Source organism: Artemia franciscana, chromosome 3 (genome assembly GCF_032884065.1).
Source record: "Artemia franciscana chromosome 3, ASM3288406v1, whole genome shotgun sequence".
Classification (NCBI taxonomy): Eukaryota; Metazoa; Arthropoda; class Branchiopoda; order Anostraca; family Artemiidae; genus Artemia; species Artemia franciscana.
The window spans coordinates 41529467-41541618 of NC_088865.1; the positions used below are offsets into that span (position 1 = coordinate 41529467).

Genomic DNA, 12152 nt, shown 5'->3' on the forward strand with positions numbered 1-12152 from the left:
ACACCATCAGATTCAGCGTATCAGAGAACCCTACTATAGAAGTTTCAAGCTCCTATCTACAAAAATGTGGAATTTTGTATTTTTTGCCAGAAGACAAATCACGGGTGCGTGTTTATTTGTTTGTTTTTTGTTTTTTTCTTTTCCCCAGGGGTCATCGTATCGACCAAGTGGTCCTAGAATGTCGCAAAAGGGTTCATTCTAACGGAAATGAAAAGTTCTAGTGCCCTTTTTAAGTGACGAAAAAAATTGGGAGGCATCTAGGCCCCCTCCCACGCTCATTTTTTTCCAAGGTCAACGGATCAAAATTTTGAGATAGCCATTTTGTTCAGCATAGTCGAAAACCTTAATAACTATGTCTTTGGGGATGACTTACTCCCCCACAATCCCTGGGGGAGGGGCTGCAAGTTACAAACTTTGACCAGTGTTTACATATAGTAATGGTTATTGGGAAGTGTACAGACGTTTTCAGGGGGATTTTATTTTGTTTGGGGGTGGGGCTGAGGCGAGGGGGCTATGTTGGAGGATCTTTCCTTGGAGGATTCTGTCATGGGGGAAGAGAAATTCAATGAAAAGGGCGCAGGGTTCTCCAGCATTACTATAAGAAAACAATGAAAAATAAACATGAAAACACTTTTTCAAATGAAAGGAAGAAGTAGCATTGAAACTTAAAACGAACAGAGATAATTACGCATATGAGGGGTTCTAAAAATACTTTAGCATAAAGAGCGAGGTATTTAGGAGGAGATAAATACCTTACTCTTTATGCTAAAGTATTTTTAGTAATTTCAACTATTTATTCTACGGCCTTTCTGATTCAGGGGTCATTCTTAAAGAATTGGGACAAAACTTACGATTTAGTGTAAAGAGCGAGGTATTAACGAGGGTACAAACCCCCTCGTATACATAATAAAAATATAAGGATATGAAAGTTTGTTACGTAAGTTAATTCTTAAGTTACGTGTATTTTTTACTAATAAAAACGTTCATTAAAAACTAAAAGTTCTAGTTGCCTTTTTAAGTAACCGAAAAAATGGAGGGCAACTAGGCCTCCTTCTCCACCCCTTATTTCTCAAAATCGTCTGATCAAAACTAAGAGAAAGCCATTTAGCCAAAAAAGAATTAATATACAAGTTTCATTTTAATAATTTATGTGCGGAGAGCCAAAACCAAACATGCATTAATTCAAAAACGTTCAGAAATTAAATAAAAAACACTAATTTTTTTAGCTGAAAGTAAGGAGCGACATTAAAACTTAAAACGAACAGAAATTACTCCGTATATGAAATGGGTTGTCCCCTCCGCAATCCCTCGCTCTTTACGCTGAAGTTTGACTCTTTGCCACAATTCTACTTTTTAAAACAATTAAAAACTTTGGCGTAAAGAGCGAGGGATTCAAATAACATTCAATCACATTCATATCTTTTCCTGGTTCACTATTGCTAGTTATTGTCGACGCGAATGTGGCTTTGTTCCAAAATGAAACTTAATTAGTAAATCAGGATATGTGTGATGTTCCATCCTTTATCAATAAGAGATTACTTGTTCTTTACAAAGGGCTTATCAATAGAATTTTAGCGTATATATTTTCTTCGCAGTTTTGTTACAATATCGTCGGGGAGAAGTCTAGAGTTTGTAAACTCTTCGAACAATGGGATGGGATTTTTTTTCTCAAAATTTCAGAACATTCAGTTATAGGTGTGTTATTGATTTTTCAGTTGTGGCTTAAATTATCCTTCAAAAATTTACGTTTTACGTAACAAATTGGTCTACAGTGTTATCAGCTACTAACGAAAAAACAAAATAACTCACAACCTATTGCTACGACTGTTAATGCAAGAAAGTCTCAACACTTTCCAATACAACTACCTTCATTTATTTGGCTGTTTTTCAAGTCCATACCCAGGGGGAGGGGGATACCGGGTTTTTAATTTCCCTCTCGAAACTTTGGTCTCGCTCGTAAATACGGAACAAAAATCTGTATAACGAATTTTGATGTTTTTTTTAGGGTTTTGTGTGTAAAACATCCCCCTCCCCCAAAAAATTGCTCCCCGAAAAATTAACCTCCCCCTCCCGTCCTCCCATAAAAATCCTGGATACACCCTTGTGTCTTATAAAACCTTGAAAATTAAATTGGTACATTGGCTTTGACGAGGACAACGATAAAACCTGCCAAACAATAAGTGATTTTACATCTCAATATAATTCTTCCTATTTGTTTTGCTGTCTTATAAATTATGGAAATAGAATTAATAAATTGGCTTTGAGGACTACGATGTAACTTGACAAATAAAACGTGATTTTTACAGTTTAGAATATTTCTTGCTATGATAGTTATGGTTTCATTTCCTGGAATTGCATAAAATGCAGCATCTTTTTCTTTTTATAAGACTTTGTCCTATTGTTTTTTATCTTGTACTTTTTAAGACGAAATTCCCGACAAAAACACATTAATAAGTTAGTTTCCTGTTTCAAAATACAATTTTTTGACTAGGAAAATCACCATAAATGGCCATCTCGAGAGCAATTACTCCATCCAATTTACCTCATTTTCTTCGGAAGAGCAAAATAACTCACAACCTACTGTAAACAAACACGTAAAAACAAGAGGAAACAATTGAAATTTATCGAAAATTGTCATGCCTAAAAGTATCTTTATCTGCTCTCTTGTTAAAAGGGTCTCTGTGACATTACAACCTAGAAGGTAGGATTTAAAAGAAATATGAATGTCAATTGATGAGAATTTATCATTATTTTTGTTTAATTAATTGAGCCTCCAATAATAGTATTTTTAGAGGGAAGGGCCTCTTCTGCCGTAGTTTTCCTCATTAGGAATGACTTGAACGGAAGAAACTTTGCACGTTTCGTATTTACAGCTTGGTCCTAAACACCTTAGCCTTTCGATGACTCGCGTGGATATCGATTAATATGTGGACCTTATGGGCTAGAATTCTGTTAGCTTCTACATCTTTTCTTTTTTCAAGTCAAAAGTTTTGTATCTCTAGCTGAACGTACTATACTGTGATGGGGCATCTGTCATTACATTCAATGAGAATAAAATACTTGTAGGGGTCAAGTCTCTGGCGATTTAACATGAAAAGGTAAAGATTAAGGACTGCTGGGACTAGTAACAGTCTATCACCTGATTATAAAATTATGAAAACAAAACAAGAAAATTTTTGAAGGAAATTCAATAATTGACATAATTTAATTTAATTTAATATTTAAAAATTTAATAATTTATTCCAGAAAAAGCCCGTGGGTCATAGGAAATTTACATAACAAAAAACAAACAACAAATTAACTAAATTAAATTAACACTATTTAAAGAAAACGCTCCCGATGTGCCACTGCAATCCTTACAAATCTTGCTATCCTTTTAATACTCAGGAAATTTGTCTCTTTCATTCTATCTACCATCCATATCTCATTCAATTTTTCTTTACCATACATCTCTCGCCTCCACTCATTCAATTCGAGACATTCACAAAAAAAATGTATTAACCTTTCATCCTGAGATCATCACATAGGACAAGCAATAGATTTTACCTTCTCCCCTTTTCTCCCTTGATACTTTCTTTTCTCCTCAATCAAAAATCCTTTTCCCCTCCAATCCAAATAAGCCTTCAAATCCTCTCTACTTAACCCAGCCTTCCAAAATACCTCCTCCCCCCAACTACCCTTTATCTGTCTATACAATTTTAGCGACCCTGAACGATCCAGACTTGCCCACCATATCTGTATTTCTTAGTTCTTCAACCTCTCTTGTATATCCCTTATTACTATTTCCTCCATACCCATGATCCCCTTTCCTTCATTCCACTATTCCCCTAATCCACACTTATCTAAGACATCCTTAATCTCCGCCGGACACCCTGTTTTACTATTCTGTCTCAACGCCTCTAAGTATGCTGCCTTTGCTACCGTAAATCTCTGCATACCCAGTATCCTAACCCAATATCTCACCATGCTCACTAGCCTCATAGATCGCAGCGACACTAGCCCTAAATCCCCCTGGATTACCAAATTACTATACGAATCAAATAGTCCAAACATCCTCTTATAATATCTCATCATAACCACCTTAAGTTTTGGACCTTTCCGATAGCCCCAGATTTCTGCTCCATAATGCATCGCCGGCACTATCTTACTTGTCCAAATCCTCTTATGTACTCTAATGTCTCTCACCCGTCTAAGACTACTCCTCGCTATTTCACCTGCTAATATACCTCCCCCTTGCATTCGCTAGATCCAGATGCCCACTGAATTTCCCATTACTAGTAAACTTTACCCCAAGATAAACAAATTCATTATTCACTGATATAGTTTCACCTTTTAAGAAAAAATTCTCATATTCACTTTCTATGGCTTTACGACCATTATGATATTAATCAATTAATCAATGATATTATAGGGTATTGTCGAAAGCAGCTACCATTTGGGCAGCTACCAAGACATTTTGTAAGGGTGTAGCATAAGCATCTACTTGGTTTAAATAAAAAACAGAAATTTCCCGAACGAAAGTAAAGAATAAAATTAAAACTTAAAAATTGACAGAAATTATTCTTCATATTACAAGAGATGCCCACTCCTTAGCCCTACACTCTTTGCGCTGAAGTTTTACTTTAGCCCCAGTTCCTTACGAACAACTTCTCAAACCCAAGAGCCGCAGAATTGGAATCAGAAGTACATTTAAACCCCAATAAAACTTTAAATTAAAGAATTGAGAAGTTGAGAAGAGCAGTACCCATCAGATACAAAGAATTTTATTCGTTTTCAGTCCTAATTTCGTGTTTTACGAAACGTCATATTTTCCTCAGTATTGGTTATATCGTTTTTCATGTCATGATCCATGCAATACTACTAGACAAAAATAGCTAAACATAAAATACCAAATGTAATGTGTCTATTTACGAATGGTGTTTTAAGAAATTTAGTAATGCCTAGGAGAAAAAGGAATAAAATAGACAATGAAGAATAAAGAAATATACAATTTTATTACTTTCGAAACCGACAATTACAATAAGTCAAAATTGAAAGTGAAGAACAAAGAAATATCCGAATAGAAGAAAGATACGAATGAAAGACAAGCGGGAGCAAGAATTACAAATAACTGCGAGAATCGCAAATTTTCAAAATTTCTTGAAAAATTGTCATCCTGAGAGTTTGGTAAAACTCCTGTGGAGCTTTAACTTTAGAAAAAAAACCATATGATTGACGTCATAGTTACAAGACAATAAATTACGTCATTTCCGCCTTCCCGAAGTAGTGATTGTATAGTTTTTTTTAATCTATGACGCATGCAACATAACACGAAGAACATAACTAGGTATAACATACCAAGTATAGTGAGTCTATTTAAAAAAGGTGCTTTAAGCAGGTTCATAATGCTTAGAGGACAAATGAACAACCTAGACCAACAAATGTGACAAGATCAATCCGAGCAGTTAAGGTAATTTGAAACAATGTCTAAAGTAATAATAAACGAGAATAAGGGAGGGGGAGGGACTAGCTGCTCTGCATCATATATAACTCTTAAAAGGGAATTAGAACTATGCCTTTCCAATCAAATGAGTCCCATCTAACGTTCACTCGATCATCTGTTCCATAAAACCTTATATACCCCTGGGGCATAACTCCTAACCCTTACACTGGGACTCTTGGAGATTCTGTCAACCCCAAAGCCCTTATTATTTGATCTTTTAACTATATTTGAACAAATGGCTACCCGGTGCATTTGTGAAAAATACGAAGTAGAGGGGGGGGGGGCTAGCTGCCCCCGATCGCTTTGACTTACAAAAAGCAAACTTAAACATCTGATTTCCAATTCAGTGAGCCCCCTCCAGAGTTCATACGGCAATTTTAACTGCGCTGAATAAAATGGCCATTTGAAAATTTTGATTAGATTTGTTTTGTCAATTTATGGGCATGGGGGTGGGGGCTTGCTGCCCTCCAGTCATTTTTTACTTTTAAAAAGGCACTAGCACTTTCGATTTCCAATCAAATGAACCTTTTCCAGAGTTTCCACGACAATAAATGACCATCTCAAAATTTTTACCAGATACATTTCGGGAAAATACGAGGCGTGAGGAGGGTATCTGCCCTCTTATCACTTTGAATCCTATCCTTATCATTCTTATTATTTGAATCCTTCAAATTTTATACTATTGCTCTCTCTATAAATTCTTATATGCCCCCAGGGACTGACTTACAACTCTTGCCCTGAGGACTTTGGGAGATGGATGACCTGTCATCCTCAAAGACCTGTTCTTGACCTCTCAACTACACTGAAAATGGCTATCTCAAAATTTTGATTAGATGTGTTTTGGGAATTGATGGGCGGGGTCAGGGGATTGTTGCCCTCTATTCCCTTTCTACTAATAAAAATAGTACTAGTCCTTTAAATTTTCAGTTGAATGAGCTCTTTTTGAAGTTTTATGACAACTCCTTCTCTACAAGCTCTACAGCTCCAAAACTAATTAAATTACCATTAGTTCATTTAACCGGAAATAAATAAAAAAGCTTCAAGCCGGAATAATTATACGATTGAAATTTGTTTTGTTTTATTTCCAAATATATTTGTTAACCTAATTGTTTATTGTCATTTAGTGAAGACTGGGTAAAGCTCTACTGCTCCAAAACTAAGTAAATTACAATTAACTCATTTAACTGGAAATTGAAAAAAAATTCAGTCGGAATAATTATATGAAAAAAGTATTTTTTGTTTATCTCCGAATATATTTGTTAAACTAATTGTTTTATAGTATTTAGTGAAAAATGGGACAATGCTCTTTAGCCCTAAGGTTAATTAAATTATTAGTGCTAAATACAAAAGGATATTAAAAAAAGCTTCAGTCTCAGTAAATATTCAATAAAGTTTTTCCCTTTTATTAATTTTACTATTTCAGTGTTTGTCTTTGACAAATACCCAGAGCTAAGAATTTTCCATAGGGGAGGCCAGTGGCATAGAAATTCTTTTTTCTTTTAAACGAAAATATTTTCTTTTCATTTTAACATCAATTTTATGAGCTAATAGACCGCCACCCAATTAACATTTTCAAAACGGCCAATCCTGGGCCATTACTGCACTTTTGTCCAAATGGTTTTCCTTCAGCCGTTACTCCGTCACTTTTTCCTATTATTTAAATGTAAACGCACCAGACATCAAATGCATACGACCGAATTAATGTGACAAGTTACCGTCTGAAAGCACATTTTGTTGGACAATAATGTCACTTTATAAACAAGCTTTATTTACTATCCTTTAAATCTTTTGAACACCTTTTTGCAACGATAATTTTATGGCATGTGTTTTTAATATTCTAAGGTGCACATTAGTCAAACCTTTGATAAGAGACTTGTCAGTAAAGTTTGGTTTTGTCACTTCTTTGGCACTAGCAAAAATTCCCTGTTTTTTTTTTTTAGGCTAACTGGAAATCCCATTCCTTCTCTCTTGAGACAATTATTTTTATATCTTAAAAACTAATTTATACATCTAAAAATATAGCAAATTAAGCAAACTTCACGGTTTTGGTTCGTTTGTGGTATTTGATTAATTTAAAAAAAAAAATTCGAGAAAGAAGTTTTTCAAAGAAAAGTAATGGCTATTTTAACCTTAAAATACAGCCGATTTTTTTTTTTCATTAGTTTTTGTTCGTTTGTCAACAGTGGAAACGAATGCTTTTCAACATCTGTATTTCAACATCAAAGTTTCTCTCAATATCAAAGTTTCATCAGGGTATCAAAACATAAAAATGTAATATTCTTTCAACAGAAAATCTCCCCCCCCCCCTCCTTTCCAACAGTCCTTGAAAGTAGTCACAAATAGATGCAGTAGGAGTTGCAAGCATTCACAGTCAGAGTTACAAGTTATCGCAGTTGGAAGTGGTCACAGGTGAGATCACAATCAGTTTCATTTACAGTCGCAATAGTAACAGTAGTAGCCCTGAAAGTTTCAACTTCATTCCCTTACCCGTCCCTAAGATATTGCAGATACGCCTTTTTGATAACTTGGATGTTGTTGTTTTTTTCATCTAGCTCAGCATAACTCACAACATTTCTCAAAATTTTTCTCAATACCCTCAGCCTTTTCGTACGCACCCAGGATCAAACATTCCCCCTTCGTTGGGGATAAATCTAGAATGTGGCAAATAAAAAATTGGACAATTTATATTCCTTGCTTCGAGAATTACGGAGACTTTTCATTCCCAGAGGCATAACTATTAGAATGCGAATAAAATCAAATAAAAATTCAAATAAAATAGCTTTTTAATATCTCCATCAGTGTTTAGGGGAGCACCTAAAAGTACAATTAGGAGGTAGGGGCTGAACTTTATTCCTTTTTCAACATCCTCTTAAAATACCTTTAAAGTTTCAACTTAAAACTCTTAGCCGGACCTTAGATATTGTTGATGTGTCCTTTTGAAAACTCTCCTGTATATATATATATATATATATATATATATATATATATATATATATATATATATATATATATATATATATATTCATATAGGTTTGGTTTTACACCGCCCTTAACGTTTTAAAAGAATTTTAACTTAAGATTTTTGGCCTTTTTGAAGACTCAAGTTCAAACATGCCCCCTTTTGCCAATAACCAGGCTTGAATATAAGCAATGGGCAATTTATACAGCTTACTAAAATTACCCAGGGGGCTGCGGGATAAGTCATCGCTGGAGGCATAGTTATTTGATTTTTCGACTAGTTCAAACTGGCAATTCCAAAGTTTTGATCAAGTATCTTTGGAGTGAGGGTAGCTAAAAGGTAAATGGAATGGCGACTGACTGCCCTCACACCACTTTTCAATGGGAGCCAGCATTTCTCTCCCCTCAGAAAATAATCTCGGGAAAATATCCCCCCTGAAAGTTCCTCCCGTGGAAAAAACGCCCTGGAAAATATCCCCTCGGAAACCACACTCCCCATGTATCATACCCCTTACCCTGTGGAAAATTTCCCTCCTCTGCCAAAAATAACCACCGGAAAATACTCCCCTGAAATATATCCCTTTGTATTTACCCCTTCCCCCCACCAAAAATAACCCTCCTGGAAAATAAGGTGTTCCAAATTTGAGAGTTTGATTTGAGTTTAATTTTTATTTTATTTTCGGTACTGGGAAAGAATTTCACTACTTGTGTAATATACGCCAATCACTCAAGTTTACGCTGTCTAATAATCGAGAAAAAACAGGGGGGGGGGGGGGTAAGGTATTTAATCAGAAACATTAAACTAGAAAAAATGTGGTATTTTTAACACTGTAACGGGTGATCAGATCTTAAGAAAATTTTATATTTAGAAGGACCTCGTGTCTCAGAGCTCTTATTTAAAATTCTGAACGGATACTGCGTGCCATGCTGGGACCCACGGGGACCGGCAGCAAAGCCGCTGGGACACAAGGGACAATGAGAATCCGTCTATAGAGGCCTGCCGCGTGCCAAGCTGGGGCCCGGCGGCGAAGCCAGCTAATATATATATATATATATATATATATATATATATATATATATATATATATATATATATATATATATATATATATATATATATATATATATATATATATATATATATATATGTATATATAAATATATAAAAATAAGTTGTCTGTCTGTCTGTGTGTCAGGTGACGTCATGTTTCTGTGTCGACTGACGTCATGTTAAAAAACTAAAAAAAGGAAACAAAAAGAAAAATAAATGAGAAAAACAAAACTAAAAAAAAAAACTAAAAAGAAAAAAAGAAAAAAAACTAAAAAAACTAAAAAAATGTAAAAACCAAAAAAAAACTAAAAAGAAAAAAAGGGGAAAAATACAAAAATTTCATCATTTACCATTTCAAAAACGAATGTATATACAGACTGGGACACCGGAATACAAATGACGACCGGGACACAGGGAATATAAATGACGACCGGGACACAGGGACACAACTACAACGGGGACGCCGGGGGGCACAGGGGGATATATAAATGACGATGGGGACACAGAGAATGTTCGATTAGCAATCACCATCAACAAAGCTCAAGGGCAATCATTAGAATCATGAGGTATAACTAAAAAAAACTAAAAAAAAGGCAGAAAACTAAAACCTAAAAAAAAGACCAATTCAAAAACGAATGTATATACAGACTGGGACACCGGGACACGAATGACGACCGGGACACAGGGACACAAGGAATATCAATGACGCCCGGGACCCTCAAAGAGAATTCACAGACTGGGACACCGGGACATAAATGACGACCGGAACACATGGGATATAAATGATGACCGGGACACCGGGGGGAACACGGGGATATATAAATGACCACGGCGACACAGGGAATCGTCGATTAGCAATCACAATCAACAAAGCTCAAGGGCAATCATTAGAATCATGAGGTATAGATCTGAATACGGATTGTTTTCCCATGGACCATTATATGTTGCATGTTCAAGAGTCGGTAAACCTGACAATCTATTTATATGCACAGACAATGGGACAGCAAAGAATGTTGTATATTCGCAAGTTTTACGTAGTTAAAAACATATATATATATATATATATATATATAATATATATATATATATATATATCTATCTATATTCACAGGTGGGACATAGGGACACAACTACAATAACTACAATGGCGCGTAACTAATATGGCGCGTAACGACTTACGCGCGCGGGGGGGCTTGGGGGGGGCGCGAAGCGCCCCCACCAACTAGGTGTTAGGGGGGCGCGAAGCGCCACCCCAACAGCTAGTATATATATATATATATATATATATATATATATATATATATATATATATATATATATATATATATATATATATATATATATATATATATATATATATATATATATATATATATATATATATATATATATATATATATATATATATATATATGTATATATATATATATATATATATATATATATATATATATATATAATTATATATATATATATATATATATATATATATATATATATACTAGCTGTTAGGTTGACGCTTCGCGCCACCCCAAAACCTAGTTGGTCGGGGCGCTTCCCCCCCCCAAGCCCCCCGCGCGCGTAAGTTTTTACGCGCCATATTAGTTACGCGCCATTGTAGTTGTGTCCCTGTGTCCCACCTGTGAATATATATATATATATATATATATATATATATAATATATATATATATATATATATATATATATATATATATATATATATATATATATATATATATATATATATATATATATATATATATATATATATATATATATATATATATATATATATATATATATATATACATATATATGTATATATATATATATATATATATATATATATACATATATATATATATATATATATACATATATATATATATATATATATATATATATATATATATATATATACTAGCTGTTGGGGTGGCGCTTCGCGCCACCCCAACACCTAGTTGGTGGGGCGCTTCGCGCCCCCCCAAGCCCCCTCGCGTGCGTAAGTCGTTACGCGCCATATTAGTCACGCGCCATTGTAGTTGTGTCCCTGTGTCCCACCTGTGAATAGAGATAGATATAAATATATGTTTTTAACTACGTAAAACATGCGAATATACAACATTCTTCGCTGTCCCATTGTCTGTGCATATAAATAGATTGTCAGGTTTACTGACTCTTGAACTTGCAACATATAATTGTCCGTGGGAAAAACAATCCGTATTCAGATCTATACCTCATTATTCTAATGATTTGTCCCTGTGTCCCGGTCGTCATTTATATTCCCTGTGTCCCGGTCGTCATTTGTGTCCCGGTGTCCCAGTTTGTAATTTCTCTTTGAGTGTCCCGGTCGTCATTTATATTCCCTGTGTCCCGGTGTTGTGTCCCTGTGTCCCGGTCGTCATTTATATTCCCTGTGTCCCGGTCGTGATTTGTGTCCGGGTGTCCCAGTTTGTAATTTCTCTTTGAGGTTCCCGGTCGTCACTTATATTCCCTCTGTCTCGGTCGTCATTTGTGTCCCGGTCTGTAATTTCTCTTTGAGTGTTTTTTCTTTTTAGTTTTTTTTTAGTTTTTTACCTTTTTTCTTTTTTCAGTTTTCTTTTTCTTCTTTATTTTTCAGCGTCACTATGAAGTACATATCGACGAACCTTTGTTTTTT

The 12152-nt window shown here is 34.9% G+C and overlaps 1 pseudogene; it reads left to right on the plus strand.

Annotated features, from left to right (window-relative positions):
- Window positions 1-12152, plus strand: part of LOC136025538 (octopamine receptor beta-3R-like) — a 51851-nt pseudogene that overhangs the window by 11423 nt on the left and 28276 nt on the right.